Source organism: Nuphar pumila, chromosome 9 (genome assembly GCF_984573655.1).
Source record: "Nuphar pumila chromosome 9, dmNupPumi1.hap1.1, whole genome shotgun sequence".
Lineage (NCBI taxonomy): Eukaryota > Viridiplantae > Streptophyta > Magnoliopsida > Nymphaeales > Nymphaeaceae > Nuphar > Nuphar pumila.
The window spans coordinates 40,809,847-40,826,847 of record NC_143257.1 but is presented as its reverse complement, the minus strand read 5'-3'; the positions used below and the strand labels follow the sequence as shown (position 1 = coordinate 40,826,847).

The window sequence follows — 17,001 nt, the reverse complement described above, 5'->3', positions numbered from 1 at the left end:
GAAATCTAAAGAAATAACAAAATATATTCACCGTTCCCCGTCAACGGTGCCAAAATTTGGTTGGATTTTTGCAAGCGGTATTTTTAAACAATAATTTTCAATAAAACAGTTGGAAAATCGTCAACCAAAACTAATAAAAGTCGACTTTCCACGGATGTGGCAAGTACGGGTCGAATCCACAGGGAACAGGAAATATCCAAATTATTTCTAAACACTTCAATTTATTAATATCAAGGTTAAAAAATACAACTTTCACGAATGAATAAACTCTAAATTACAGTTAACTAACAAACAAATTTCTAAAATCTCCTCTAGATCACCAGCGGCAATATCGTCTTTTCACCACACTTGCAAGAGAAATTTTTTTCTGAATCAACCTGATGATCTACTGGAAACTTTATCAACCTAAAACACAAAAAGATAACAAGTCAGTATACAGTTATAATAAATAAATCTAGAAATTCTGCTAAATCTAATTCTACAAGAACTTACTGAACTAAATTCTAATTCAAATTAAAAACTAACTAAATTATCAATTCTAAATCTATCAACTAATTATGCTATGTCTAACTACGTTAATTGATGCAGATGCACTAACTAATATGCAGAAAAACACTGAAAACTACCAAAAATCAAATTACCAATGAAATGATTGTTTTGCCCCTAACTAGTGCAAAAGTGGATTCTGACAGCTTCTCGCAAACAGAGGATTTAAAGAGGCAAACAAAGTCCGAATTTCACGAAATTTCTTTTGTTCTGTTTCTGACAGATTCAAGAATCTGTCAGATTTTACGGAATTGAAAAATTCATTCTGAAACGCCAGATATAAGTGTTTCAAATTCGTAAAAATTCTGGAAATCGTAGGTCCCGAAACTGAAAAATCCGAAAAAGCTGATTTTGGAAAACACTTAAAATTCAAATTAAATCAACTCGAAATGAGCTGATTTTTGGTCTGCTGACAGTGAACGCTCTGATAAAGAGAATAGAACAAAATATTTGGGAAAAATTAAAAAATTTGCACATAAAATGACGAGTGCAAGATGCAGCAAAAATCGAGGTTTGAAATCAATGCACTATTCACTTACATGAATCCACTAATGACATTGTGACGGTAAATTAGATGCAAAAACAGTCCTAAATACTGCTAAATGGCTGTCAAAATACAAAGAATGAATGCAATTAAGCTAAATACATAAACATTTAGATGAAACACATAAGTTAAGGGTAACTCTAATCTAAACAACACGCCAAGTTTCACCTATCATGAACTAATATGTACTACTATTTGAAATATCTAAACTACTAACTTAATTAATCCTAATGCAATATTTCTAATGTAAACTAAATGATGAACTAAAAACACGAAAATTCCATACAAAACTAAATTAACATTAGTATGACAAAGAACATTAACTCAATTTAACTAATTAATTTAACTAAAATGAGTAACTAACTAGGGTTAATTAGGAACCAGGATTAATTAGGGTGGCGGTTTAAGATTGACTTTGACTTAGGTTCACGCCACCCTATGAACACACTAGTTTGACTAAGTTAGAAAATTAATTAAAATAGAACCTAAGAATTTAAGACAAATTATGTAAAACCAAAAATTAAGAAAAGAAAAATTATTTAAATGAATCTAATTAAGTTACATGCCTAAATGAAAGTTAATTACACTGATGAAGACTACCTAAGTGATGAATCACTTACTAAAACCTAAGACTAATTCAAACTTACTAAAATGATTAATCCTAAACCTATGCTAGGTCAAGATAAAAAGTTAGAAAAGGGTTACTCAATGAGACTTAACGAAATTGGAAGGAAGACTATTCTCCATAATTGTCTTAGAAACTCAATTGGAAAGCTTGGGCTAGCAAAATCGTCCAGCTAGAGGGACCCACACGGTTTCTAATTTTGCATTAAAAGCAATAAATCCTTTTTGAAAATCTTTCCCAAACCACGATTCTGGAAATGGATTTGAAAATTAAACTTAGTTTCCAAACATGTAAAGGAGGGAAAGCCTTCTATATTTGCTGGATAAAAATTCAAAGCCTTCCTTAAATGAATTCCACGAATTTGTAGGAGTCCAACTTACCAAATTTGTTTTTTCAACCTCAATTACTCAATTACCCCTCTTCTAAAATTCAACATTACTTAATTAATTATCTTAACCTAACTAATCTAACCTATACAACTAATACCAGGGGTATGAATGACATATAAATCATGATTTTTGAGAAGAACTAAATTAGACAATACACCAAAAATCAAAACTACCTAAACAAGAACACTAAAACGTTTTTGGACATTAACTCCCAATTCATTGAATGTAGACACTCTAGCTAACATACCTAATCCTAATAAACTTACCAAATGCAACCTAAACTCAATCTGGACTGTAATGGCAGACGTCTCTTTGGAGAAGAAAGCCACTCTAACACACTAAAAAAATGACTTTACCTAAACTATGAAAAACGATAGTAAAATTTTTTTCTTTTTCTTTTGAACAAAATCCAAACGAAATTGAAATCAACCTAATTATCAACTAAATCCAATGTAAAACTGCTAAGACACGACCTACTGAGATTGCAGCAAAAAGAAAACTAATAACTAAACTCAAACGACAAAATTTTTGTTAGACATGAACACGATATATAATAGCCGATCAATTCGGCTTGACAAACCTAAGACATGAACAACGACCCAACATGAAATTAAACCAAATTATACTGGAAATGACTGGAAACAATATCTGATTGACACACTATGATGCCACAAAATTTCAGAAAACAGAAAATAAAAAACATCAAAATTGACTAGAATAGATCTAGCCGATTTTCAGTTTTGATTAAAACGACTTGTAGAACCAAAAACTAACGCCTAATCTAGGACCACACACAAAATTCAAAACCAGGAAATAAAAGAAAAACGACAGTGGTTTGCTGTCAAAGAATGAGAAAAATCAGAAAATGGGCTGAGGTTTAAAGAGTCAACTATAGGTTACACGAATCTATGTAAAAGAATGGAGGAACAAAAGACCTACCTCAAGGGCGATCCGACGACTGTGGGGGTCGAAAGAGCGGAATCAGCCTATGGAGATGTGCCTCATCTTCTTCGATGATGCTAGAACGTCACAATGGTACTCTTTCTTGCAGCTGCACCACGTTTGAAGTACACCAAGGGCAAAAAGTGAACCGATTCGCGATCAGGTGGAGTAGAGGATCAGATGGAGGTAGAGCCGATCTTTCTTGTTGAAGTAGATGACACTCCATGCAAGAAGAGTGTCTTCAACCTCTGCTACACCTGCAAAATCAAACACTTATGATCAATAACCAGCAAGGTGTTATCGTCGCAAAATATTTCCCGTCTTCCCTTCCTTGTGGGAGAGAAAGAGGAAAATGCTTTCGCGATTAAAGCTTGACCGGATTTTGGAAAATTGTTTTGAAATAATCGCCTCCGTTTTTTTAAATAGCGGGAAAATCCATGGGATGGGGCTCGACCTGTCGGTACGAGGTTCGACCGTTCCTGCCGCCTTTAATAGGGGTAATCAAACCAAGGACCAAAATTGTGCTTGACTTAGCGAAATTATCAAAATTATGTTCTATCCTAAATGCACAGGGAATTCAGGCATGTGCTATGAGATTTTGGAAAATGTAAATTGGAAAGGATAATGTATGCTTAAAAAACATTTGGAATTGAAAATTTTTTAGGAAAAAGATGGAAATCAATCTCTCAGGAAACTCAGACGAAGAAGATTTGAAATCTCAGAAAAGTTTATAAAGATTTGGAAAATCTTGAAGAAATGAGAATCTCGAGAAAATGGTAAGAATTCTTGAGAAAAGATGAACACTTCTCAAGAAAACTCAGACTTTGAGAATTTTTTTAGGAAAATGATGGAAATTCATTAGAAAACTCTTTAGAGAAGGAAATTCAAAACTTAAGAAACTGAAATCTTGAAAATATTGTCTTTGCAGTAGCTGGAAATTGACTTTGATTCTGGAGAAAGATGAGAAATTCCGTTTGAAAAACATCTTAAGAAAATAATATTTTCAGGGAAAATAATGGGAAAACTTTGACTTGGGAAATCCAACTTCGGAAGTCTTCATAGTTTCTTGAGAAATCGATTTCTAGGGAGTGAAAATTTCTTGAGAAAATCATGAGAAAAACAGATGATGCCTTGATGATTTGAATGTATGAATGCACTTTGGAAAAGATTTTCTGAGAAATTTGTTGAAAATTTGTGTATTAAGCCAGAGTAAATCCTTCACATATTTTGACTGTGGCCATGAATATGTTCAGGGTTTATTTGAGTTAATTCACAATGTTTTGAAAAATTGGAAATATGATGTGCATTTTAAGATAGCCTAAAAGTGTAGGCTCAGTGTGACTAGTAGAAAGATGATGGATCTGGGTCTCGTCCATATTCCAACTAGGGACATAAATATGGACTCCATCGAGTTCATCAACTCTCTAAGAGTTGGTGCATGTGCCATTCGTGTACATCCATGGTGATTTTTGCAAAATGAGATATATGAATCATAGAATCAGGATATTGCTGAAATCAAACTATATGAGATGCAGCCTAATCTAAGCAGTAAAAGTAAATATTATTCCAAGTTTAATTATTACATCATCCGACATAAATCCAAATAAAAAAAATACATAGTGTAAAAGAATCAACATCCTCCAGATCTTCCTGCAAAATGAGAATTAGTACAAGATAACCAAGGAAATGGGTATATATACTATATACAACGAAGATATACATGGTTATATCTAAATGCTTGAATTTATGATAAATGGCATATGATAATGGAGATGTATTTACAAAAAGAAAAAGAAAAGAAAAAGAAAAAGAAAAATATATGTGATAACAAGTGCACATGAAGATATCTCTATACATATATATATATATATATATATATATATATATATGTATATATATATATATATGTATATATATATATATGTATAGGTAGATATACATAGGTATATACATATATATAGATATATATACGTATAAATGAGAAAATATATAAAAGAATTAGAATTTCATATATAATGGGTAAAATCAGAAAATACAGGTATATACAGTTTCTGTAGGTGATTTCACAAAGCCGTAATTCCCAAATTACCAAATATTTCTCAATAAAATTGGGTATGAACCTTCCCTATATATCAATGACAAAGCATGCAAAAGATGGTATAGAGATCATGAACGGATATGGATATATCTGTTCATGAAGGTGGTTGTTTATCAAGACTGGATACCTGCAACAGAAAATGGACAGCTCAATATATGCTACAAGTTATCCAAAAGGAATCGATGGATTTCCCCTTTCTGTGGATATCAATGAATAATCATCTCTACTGATCAACCTATGCATAGATGCATATATTGGCCAGACTTAACCTTCAAAAAGGAATGCTACACTAAAAACAATTTTCCATAGCTCATTGAAACAGGTTTGCAGCAACTTAAACAGCTCCCAAGTGCAGCCATTTCCAGCAAAGGGTTGAGATCTCTATGTTTGAACGATATCAAACATTAAGGGATAAGATTAACATCCATGAAAACCTCCTAAAGAAAACAAAAAAAAAATTCTGGCAGGACAAGATAGAATGGCAGAACAGAAAAAAAAAATCTGCAAGAAAAGAATAGAATGGAATGACTTATGATGAAACAAAATTTTACACAAAAGGAAATATAAATCGCAGAAAACCAGAAGTTGAATAATCAGAAAATCAAAATCTAATAGGAAGTTATAATGAACAAAAATAAATAAAAAAATTGAAACTTATGAATCTAAGCTAAAACAGAATATCATTTGTAAATTGACACATAATATGAAAACAACATTGAAACATAAAACAAGAATCAAACGATGCATTTAAACCAGGAGATAATTGAATTAAAAACACGAAAAAAAAAACAATATACAACAGGGAATAACTGGAAAAGTGAGTTATATATATATATATGTATTTTTTTTCGTTTTTCACAGATTCATATTCAATCTAAAATTTTCTGGACTCACAGCCCCTTTAGAATGGAAGGGTTTGAAGCCTCTTACGCTTGTGGACCTCCTGCAGCTTGTGGATCTTCTGCGGCTGAGCTGAAGATAAGGAGATGGCAGCAGGAAAGAGCAGCAAACCTGCTAGGTTTCAATCGGTCAGGCTGAAGGAAATGTGGAATGGGCCTTGCTGGGCTGAAGAAGAAAGGGCAGCAGCCCTGCTGGATCCCCTGCGCTATGGGACTTGCTGCCGGGATGAAGAAGATGCATGAACAGCTGGATGGAGCTTCCTGTTGGTGGGCTCTAATGAAAAGGCAGCCTCCTGCTGGACCTCTGCTGCGGCTGGGTTGAAGGTGGATGGAAAGCAACTGCTGGTGGGTTGTGTAAACACAAATGGGAGTTGTTCCTTACTACTGGACTAAAGGTAAGGTGAAAGACGGGCAGCAGCCAGCTGGAGGTGCAAGACCCCTGCAAAATCGAAAAGGCCCAATTCAATCGGTTTACTCCTCCTTCCCCTGTGGCTGTAGGAAAATCGTTTCCTCTTTTGGTGAATCCCCTCCACGGCAGGAAAAACCTCCTGTAATAAGAAAGCAAATCCCTTAAAACAATCACTCGATCCTCTCCTCTCTCGATTAATGGCTAGGTCTTTTAAAGACCTTCAACCTCTTTCCAAAAGAGAGAAAAAAAAAAACGCAGCTTCTTGTTTTCAGTTATGGTTTTTGAAAAAAAATTCAAATTGAAACTTCAATGTAGCCGTTTTCAAAAGGGCGCATCTTGAATTTTTCAAAAGAATTTCATTTCATTTACCTAAGTTTTAGGTAAAATGAAATTTATTTTATTTTTTTATTTTTTTGGGAATTTCGGCTATGCCATTTAAGGCTGCTTCCTTCTTAAAAAAAAAAAATGTAAATTAATCAATAAAAAGGAATAAAATAAAAATGAGTATTGAAATAAATGAGAGGCTTTTATGGAAATACCACCTCAACCTACTTTTAAAATCCTTTTGGAAAATAAAGTTTTATTTTGTTTTGGCAAATCTTTTATTTTCAATTGGGGTGCCACATGTGTGTGGGCCCACTAACTAAAAAAAAATAAACAAATAACATTAAGAAATCAAAAAGAAGAATTTGCAAATTGGTGCGATCTCCGAGTGGGTCCCGCTTGAAAACAATAAACTTACCTGGGAATCTGAGTATGATGCTAGTTCAAAGGTGGGTCCCGCTCCATTTATTTGAAAATAAAGACAGAAGAAATAAACTTCTTTTTTTTGGAATTTTTATAACACGAGATAAAACTTTGTTTATTTTCAAGAATTTGGAAAAATTGGTTTTTCAGGGCAAAAATATGGATAAAGTGAATGTAAAAAAAAAATTGTAAAGAGATTTAGAATCTTTTTGCAAAAAGTTTTGAGATAAAATCTTTAAAATCAATATCCAAATATCCAGATTGTTTTCCTGAGAAAAACTTTTGTAATTAAAAAGTCCTGGGGTAAAATGGGAAAGTTTGGCAATTTTGAAAAACCCAGGGTTTTCAAAATCAATTTTGAAAAGTTTAAAAATCAAATCTAGATTGACAATTTTGAAAATCAGGGGTTCTGGATCTTAAACTGACATGCTATGCAGTGAAATGATGCAAAGTTTTCATGCAATGCTATGCAAAAGACATGTTCTATGAAATGTCATTCTGAATCTAGAATTGGAAATTCTAACTTCTTGTCAGGAATAGGATTTTGAAAATTTGCAGTTTGAAGATGTCTCTGAACCTAAATATAGAAATTTTGAGGCTCAAGAATGAAATTTTGGACTTTCTGCAAGATTCAATCTCAAAAAATGACCATTTTGCCCTTTATTGCTTTTGGAGAACTGAAATGTGCCGATTGAGGGCGATGTCAAGAAGGTGGGTGAAAATTTGGGGTGTTTACAAATGCCCATCTTTGCTACTAAGTCGGCTCGTGGTTGAGCTTAGTGGCAAAGAAAAACACTCCAAATTTGCGCTATATATAAAAAAAAATGCCCCAGTTAGAAGGTTCCGACTGGGTATGAAGAAATTAGCCTGAGGAAGATGGTAGATATGAAATGGAGAATAAAGAGAAAAGATTTGCTCTGTGAGAGTGAAGTTCAGGTTTTTGCCCTTATCCTGGATGAGACAGAAAATGCTTTGTATGGAACGAAGCTCAGATTTGACCCTTAACCTGATTGGGAAATGAAAAATCTCATCGAAATGAGACTCAGATTTGTACCCTTAACCTGATCGGGTGGAAAATGGAATACCTCTTCAAAGGAGGCTCAGGTTTGTACCCTTATCCTGATTGGGCGGAAAATGAAATACCTCTTTGAGTGAGGCTCAGGATTGTACCCTTATCTTGATCGCGGAAAATGAATGGAATCCTCGAAAGAAGAGACCATGATGGAACCTTCGGATTTTGCACAGTAAATCCGACAGGGGTTTTGCAAAAGGAAGGGAAATGGGGTCCCTAAAGCTTGAAAAGGGATTCATCTTGGGCGCCTCGCTTGCTGAGACTAAATAGCTTTTGAAATTGCCTTTTGCGAAAAAATGATCAGTGGTTCGACCTCGAACCGAAATGGGACTGTCTATGGTAGGACAATGGGGATACAGGGAAGTGTGTGAATCTGAGAGCTCACGCTCTCAAAGAAGGGAAGGAATCAAGTCCTTAAGAGGGATTTAAAATTGGTGTCAGGATGTGTCAAAAATGGACATCAAGCACTCTCACTTCACGTCAGGATAGCTAGAAAATATCATCAAAATGTTGAAAATTTTATTGTTGATTCAAAATATTTGAAATGATGCATATTTTTGCAAAAATATTCCTTCTTTTCTACCTGAAGTATTACCTCCGAACGAGTTTGACTTCGTAGAATCGAGATTTGAAATCCAAATTGCTTGCAATTGACCTTCTTCAAAGAAGTTATCAATTTCCTTGATATGAACAGGAAAGTGAGAATTTAATATTATAAAAGCAATTGATGAAAGAATATTGATAATAAAATTTCACAAATTTAAAGAAGATTCTTGATAGATTTGGCAGTTTGATATCCTGGGAGCTTCTCTCATGATAATCTTTCTGCACTCTTTTGGGCTCTTGGGTTTTTGCTACATTCTCCTTCATTTTGGAGATGTTCTGACTTTTCTCTCTTTCTTTTTCCTCTCTTGCTCTCTTTTGGGCTCTTAGGTTTTTTCTACATTCTCCTTCATTTTGGAGATGTTCTGACTTTTCTCTCTTTCTTTTTCCTCTCTTGCTCTCTTTTGGGAAGGGTACGTTACAAACTCCTTCAACTTGGAGATGTTTCGATCCTTCTTGGACGATATTGGCTCATGGGTTAGAGATCTTTGGATGATAGCGGAAATTAAATATCTTTTAGGGATTGTCGAGAGGTTCATCGCATCTGCCTTCATCTCGACAGTGCTTTGGACTTTCTCTGGAAGGATCTGTCACAAACTTCGTCATCTTGGAGATGTTTCAAATCTTCTTTGGCCCCAGGGGTCTACTCGCTTAATTCACCTTCATCTTGACGACAAGTGAGAGATACCTTTTTCGGATATTTAATTGCAGCTTAGGTGATTTTAAGGAGACAGGGCTTGGATGAATTCTCTCTTTTTCTAGCGCTTAGGATATTTTCACTGCCTCATCTTTACAAGACTGGTCTTTAAAAATGTGCTATTGATTGTGATCAATATCAATCATTTATGGCTTTGCAATAACATTGAATCTTCTTTTCTGGCCATATCGAGGATTTATCCTTCGTCCTTTTGGTTGGCCAATGGAAAGAATTTGAATTTTGAATCTCTTTTCGCAAAAGCTTCACTCTTTTGGAAGTAATACTGAAGGTAAACTAAGGTAAAGATTTGTATAATAAAGTTCTGAAATCAACAGGTAATTGATTGACAAATTGACAAAATTTTCTTGAAATCCTTGGTGAAAGAGAGTATTTGAAGTCCTGCTTAACGCATCCGTGACGAAAATTCTCCTCTCTTTTTCCCCAAAAAGAGAGACTCATGCTTAGCCCTTACCTGAATGGGAAATGGGAAATACTCCTCTCTTCCCTGAAGAGGAGGTGTTTGCAAAATAAACTTTCAAAGAGAAATTAAGCTTTCGTCAAAGCTCCCTAATATTAGGCTTCTCTTATGGAAAGGGGGCCGATAATAGTGAGGTCAGAAAATTGGGTCATGAAAGAAATGAGTCCATCACACTCTCCCTAAAAAGAGGGTCCTCAATGACGAAAATAGCCTAGTATGAAAAAATTGGGGTGGTCACAAGAAAAGAGAGTCTCCGTCGAGACTCTCCCTATGAAAGGGTTCCTTGTGTAAAATTGGAAATTGTTTTGCAAACGGTTCACAAAGATGCGAGCCCCTTCAAACTCTCCCTAAAAAGGGGCTAAGTGAACAACTTGGATAGCATGCGAAAAGAACGAGCTCCCTCGAACTCTCCCTAAAAAGGGTCTCTCGCAAGAGAAAATGATTGAAATTGATTGACCTAAAGGTCGAAATTGGAAATTGGAAAATTGATTGTTTGAATGACCCGAAGGTCAAAATTGAATGACCTAATGGTTGAAATTGAGAATTGAGTGACTCGAAGACCGAAAATTGAAAGTTGGGTGACCTGATGGTCGAAATTGAGAGTTTGATAATTGGAATTAAAAATTGGAATTTGAAATTGGAAATTGGGTGACCCAGGGGTCAAGATTGGAGAATTGAATGATCCAAATATTTGAATTGAAAATTGGTAGGCAAAATATCAAATTTGAGTAATTAACAGACCCTGAGGATAGAAATGACTTGGATTAACAAAGGAGAATAAATGGCTCGAGTCGGAGCTTGAATAAAGTAGAGAGATCATGAGTCGGAACCCGGATCAGCAAAGGAGATTGAAGAGCTCGAATCAGAGCTTGAATAAGGTAAAGAGATCACGAGTCAGAACTCGGATCAACCAAGGAAAAAAATTTGAAGGGAAACCCGAGTCAGAACTCGATTTTCAAAGAAAATAATTTGAAACAAACCCGAGTCGGAACTCGGATCTTCAAAGGAAGATAATTTGAATAAAAACCCGAGTCGGAACTCGGTTTTCAAAGACCGACTTAAAAGTTGGATTTTGAAAATGTACCAGTTTGAGCGTTGGATTTTGAAATAATACCAGTTCGAGTGCTGGGTTTTGGTTCAGTACTGGTGATTATCTTTCAACTTGGAATCATTAGAAATTGTGATGGGACTGTTTGTTGAAATCCCAATACTGACCAGATTGTTGTTAATGCAGTTGAATGCAAATGAATATGAATTGATGCACATGCATGCACAAGTGTGTAAAATGAGAGATTTGCTTATCCTGCCTGCATACAGAACAAAAAATTTAAAAATGCCCCAGTGTAAACTGGGAAAGAAAGTTTGATCATTATTTGAAGAAAATAGGAAGATTACAAAGGAAGAATAGAGGCTTCAAGTATAGAACTTTTTCAAGTGTCGAGCATTAATGGGATCTGGTAATTTCACTCCATCGGCGTTGATGAGCCGATATGAGTTGTGGGGTAATGCTTCTTTGACAACATAGGGACCTTCCCAATTTGGTGACCATTTACCGCCTAGATGATGTTTGAGATAAGCTATGGATCGAAGCACTAGATCATTGACTTTGAATCTCCTTTCAATGACAGACTTTGCGTACTGCCTGGCTATTCTCTGACAATAGGATTGTGCATGCTCTGCTGCTTTTAGCCTTCTCTCATCGAGCAAGTCTAGCTGTACTAGTCGTTGCTGTTGGTATTGATCAAGGGGTAATTACAGAAGTGAAGCAAATTTCAAAGAGGGCTTCTTAACATGTAGCGACAATACTACTTCTGTTCCATAGACCAGTTCTGATGGAGTAGCATTTGTGGGAGTGCGAATGGTGGTCTGGTAGGCCCATAGTGCATCGTGGATCTTCTCGTGCCAGTCATGGTCTGTTTCTACAGTTTGCTCTAAGATGCGAATTAGCATTTTGTTGGTAGCTTATGCCTGACAGTTCCCTTGAGGATAGTATGAAGCGGAGAAATGATGATAGATTTTGAACCTTGAGCAGAATGTCTTCATCTTTTCATTCTTAAAATGACTGCCATTATCTGACACGATGTCATGCGGGATGCCGAAACGGCAAAGGATGTTCTTGTGGATAAAAGAGACCATGTGTCGGCCTTCTACTGTGCGAAGAGTAATAGCTTCTACCCACTTGGTGAAATATTCTGTTGCGGCAAGGAAGTATTTGTGGCCGTTTGAAGCAGAATGAGTGATGGGACCTACGACATCGAAGGCCTACATAGAGAATGGCCATGGAGAGACAACAGACTGCAAATATGTTGCCGGAGCATGGCTAGAAGGCGCATGTATCTCACATTGAACACACTTTTTCATATAATGATAACAGTCTTGCTGCATAGTCTTCCAATAGTAACCTGCTCTGACGATCTGCTTGACAAGGGTTTGGTAGCCGACGTGGCCACCACAAATGCCTTCGTGTGCTTCTCGCACGACTTCTTTGGCTTCGTCTTCGTCTAAACATCTGGAATATTCTGAACTGAATCCACGATGATAGAGGACATTTGCAAGAATGAAGTATCGAGTAGACGTACGCTGGATTGCTCGTTGCTCTTTCTTCGAGAGTTCTGGAGGAAATTCCCCAGTTTTTATGAAAGTTTTGATATTGAAATACCAAGGTTTCTTCTTTTGCTTAGCTTGGTTTACTTGTTCTGTTAGAAGGAAGGCAGGTTGGTCAAGTCTGCCAATTTCGAATGAGCGACAAGATTCTCCATTCTTGAATGACATAATGGAGCCTAAACTGGCTAGGCTATCAGCCACTTGATTAAAATCTCTCTTGATATGGAAGAGCTGAAATTCTTCAAACTTGCTGACAAGAGCCGAAACGTTTTTCTGATAAGGAAATAACTTTTGATCTTTGACTTCTCATTCGGCTTGAACTTGATTGACCACGAGTAATGAGTCGTCGTAAGCATGCACTCTCTTGACATTGAAGTCTAGTAGAATCTTTAGACCTTGAATCATGGCTTCATACTCAGCCATATTGTGGGTATATTGAAAATCTAACTTGAGAGAAAATGGAATCATCTCTTTCTCAGGAGTGATTAATAAGATTCCAATGCCTATTCCAGCCATATTCGTGGAACCATCGAAAAATAAATTCCAAACTGGAGATTGCTGGATATTGCATATTTGTTCATCAGGGAAGTCATCTTCGGCTTTTACTTCTTCTGCCAGAGGAAAATCTGCCAATTGATCAGCAATTGCTTGTCCTTTTATTGATTGCTACGAGACATATTCTAAGTCATACTGCATCAGTAAGACTTGCCATTTGGCGACTCGTCCACTGAGAAAAGGTTGCTCCAAAATGTATTTGAGAGGATTGAGTTTGGACAAGATTTTAACCTCAGATGCCAGCAGGTAGTGTCTCAACTTCTGACACATCCATACCAGAGCTAGGCAAGTCTTCTCTATTTGAGAGTATTTCTTTTCGTAGTCTATGAAAGTCTTACTCACATAATAAATGGCATGCTCTATCAGGCTGCCTTCTTTGTACTGCGCCAAGAATCCGCCGCATGCGACTTGATTGACTGAGATGTATAACAGAAGAGGTTTTTCCAATTCTGGCGGCTTCAAGATTGGAGGATTGAGAAGATACTTCTTGATCCGATCGAATGATTGCTGACACTCTGGTCCCCATTCGAACTTCACTCCTTTTCTGAGTAAGTGGTTAAAGGGCTCACATCTCATTGCCAGGTTGGAAATAAATTGCCGAATTGATTGCATGCGTCCCTGAAGGCTACGCAGTTCTTTGAGATTCTTTGGGGGTGGCATATCAATGATAGCCTTTGCTTTGGTAGGATCAACTTCAATTCCCTTTTTGCTGACCAGAAAACCCAATAGTTTGCCTGATTGAACTCCAAAGACACACTTTTGCGGGTTAAGCCTTAACTTGTAAAGAATGAGTCGCTTGAACACTTGGCCAAGAGCTTCGAGGTGATCTTCTTCCTCTTTAGATTTCACAAGGATATCATCAACATACGCATCCATGATTTTGCGCATCTGATCGTGAAAGATAACAGTCATTGCTCGTTGATAGGTTGCTCCCGCATTTTTTAGCCCAAAAGGCATAACTGTATAGCAGAAAGTGCCCCAAGGCGTAGTGAAGAAAGTTTTTTACTGATCGCGAGCGGCCAACTTAATCTGATTGTAGCCGGAATATCCATCCATAAAGGAAAACATGGCATGTCCTGCTGTGCTGTCAATCAAAAGATCAATGCTTGGAAGTGGATAGTCATCCTTCGGAGTTGCCTTGTTGTGGTCTCTGAAGTCTATGCAAATCCTCACTTTGCCACTTTTCTTTGGAACAATGACAATATTGGCTAACCAATCTGGGTAGTCAATAGTTCGGATAAATCCTGCTTTGAGTAAATCTTCAAGTCCTTCCTTGACTTGTTGTTCTATTTTGGGATCCATTTTTCTCAGCTTCTGCTTAATTGGCTTAGCATCTGGCTTCAAAATGAGTCGGTGTTCGACCAATTTGGGATCTAAACCCGGCATATCTTCATATGTCCATGCGAACACTTCTTCATGTTGCTTGAGAAAATTTGTAAGCCTTTCTTTTTCTTCCGGACTTAGACTGGTACCGATCTTGAGGATCTTGGGATTGTCCTCTGAACCGATATTGACATCTTCAGTTGGGTCTTGTACTAGGGCAGATGATTCATCCTATTTATGAACTGAGGCAAATTCTGGTAATTCCTGAAGGGACTGATCAAATTCTGCATGATCCTCTGACTGCTTTGCAACCTAGCCTTCTTCGATGCTTGCTTTGACTCAATGAATTGCTGTCGACTTCTGGAATGCCTTTGGATTGAGAATGAGCTTCTTGATTGCTCGGGAAGACATTCTGAAATTTTGGATAAGAAATTGGATTCAGGAAAACTCATCCATTATACGACAAACAATCATTTAAAAAGAATCATGCATAAAATGACATTGAATTATAAAATGAGGATATAGAGAAGGAAGATAGATGGCACCCAGATAGACAAAGAAACTTGACATTTTATTGATTTGACTTGATCAAAAACACTGAGACATTTATTTTGAAAGGAATAGAAAGGAAATGCAACAATGATTCTCAATGTGCCCCTTTAACGAAAACAGTCTTCTTTGGTGAACTTTCGCCGGAAAACCCCAGTCCTGCTCTATGGGGACGATGCTTTTGGATCATTGGCTCGACACAACCATCTTCATTTTTGCCTAGTCCCTTGAAGGGTTGATAACCATGCTTTAGAAGCAAATCAAATCCCTTTCTTGCTTTCATGAATTGTGGGAATAATAGATGATCATTGATAGTGCTATAGTTGATCCGTCCTCCAATCTTAAAGAATTTGGGACCTCTCCATCGGGTCATGGCTACAGTATGCAGGGATAATTCTGATGTTGCCTGGAGTATTTCCCGACTTTCTCTGAGACTGATTTCTTCACTCTCTCTGATGCTAGGAATATCTGCAGTGAATGATGGTCGATGGATCATGGGCTGTGGGAGCCTTTCTTCTGGATCTTCTCCCAATATTGTTGTAATCATTCCCCCTTTGGACCATTTTACACATTGATGAACGGTGGAAGGTACCACATTCACATTATGGATCCATGTCCTTCCGAGCAGCAGATTGTAGGTGGGTGGTATATTGACCACATGAAAGAGCACTGAATGCACAGAATAGTTGATGAACACTTCTAGAAATATCTTGCCCTTGGCCGTTTGACCATGGTTGTCAAATTCATAGATAGTGATGGGATCCAGAATGTATTCTTCTTCCTTGATCCCTAATGCTTTTGCTGTCATTTCGGGGCATTATTTGAGGCTACTACCTCCATCAACTAGCACATGGGGTACTGTCATTCCTCTGACTCGAATGACGATGTAGAGAGCATTATTATGAAATGAGTGAGGCTTTGGAAGGTCTTCATCCGAGAAAGTGATTGGTGCATTGGTCATGGCTGAATTCACTATTTGTTCCATGTCTTCAAGAGTGGTACTGAGTTTAACTTTAATCTTTCTGAGTAGATCATCCAGTACTTGCTGATGCTTGCAGGAACTCTTAGCTAAGTCCAAAATTGAGACATTGGACAGAGCAGTCAAAGGTTTTTGACTTTCCTTTTCCGGCATAGGCTTGATGAACTCATTAAGAAAATCAGGAATTCCTTTTAACTTGGGGGATGACCTTGTGGGTTCTTCAGCTACCTTCATCCTGCCAAATGCCGAGATTATGTCGATCTTCTTAGAAGTTGGAGCTGCTTGACCTAGCACTGACACCTGATGTTGAACTTGGAGATCTTGAACAGAACATGGCCTGATGTGCTCATGAGGTAGAAACGGCTATTCAGACACTACTGTTGTGGTGTGTGAAGGAAAAGGCTGCTTTAAAATATCCATTTTCTCTTCTTCTTCTCCTTCTACCAATAAATTCTTGTCAATAAGATCTTGCATAATGTTCTTGAGAACGAAACAATTCTCAGTGTTGTGTCCCACTATTCTGTGGAACTTGCAGAATTGATCTTTCTATTTCCCCATAGGCACAGGGGGATCGGCCAGTCTAGGCAACTTGACCATTTCCTTCGACAACATGTACTCCAGCACATCTTCGAGTGATTGGTCTAAAGAAGTGAACTTTCGGTCATAGCTCCATCCTTCATGTTTGGCTTTTTCACGCAGTTTCGGCCCTTGATCCTGCTGAGGAGGTTTGTTGTACTGAGGAGCAGGCTTCATTTTTTTATCACCTTTGTTATTAGAATTGCTTGTGTTGTAGCAATAATCTTTCTTCTGCCCTCTATACTGATTTTGGCTATTGTTGTTGTTGTTGTTGGCAGAGAAGGTGAAATGAGATTTCTTCTTCTACTCACCTTGAGGGTTATTCTTGGAAAAAGTGAAGCCTTCATAGACTCCATTCTCCACACT

The 17,001-nt window shown here is 37.0% G+C and overlaps 1 pseudogene; it reads left to right on the top strand.

Moving 5' to 3' along the window:
* Nucleotides 1–6,050: 6,050 nt before the first annotated feature.
* The window catches only part of LOC149828569 (uncharacterized), a 30,987-nt pseudogene continuing 20,036 nt past the window's right edge, over nt 6,051–17,001 (top strand).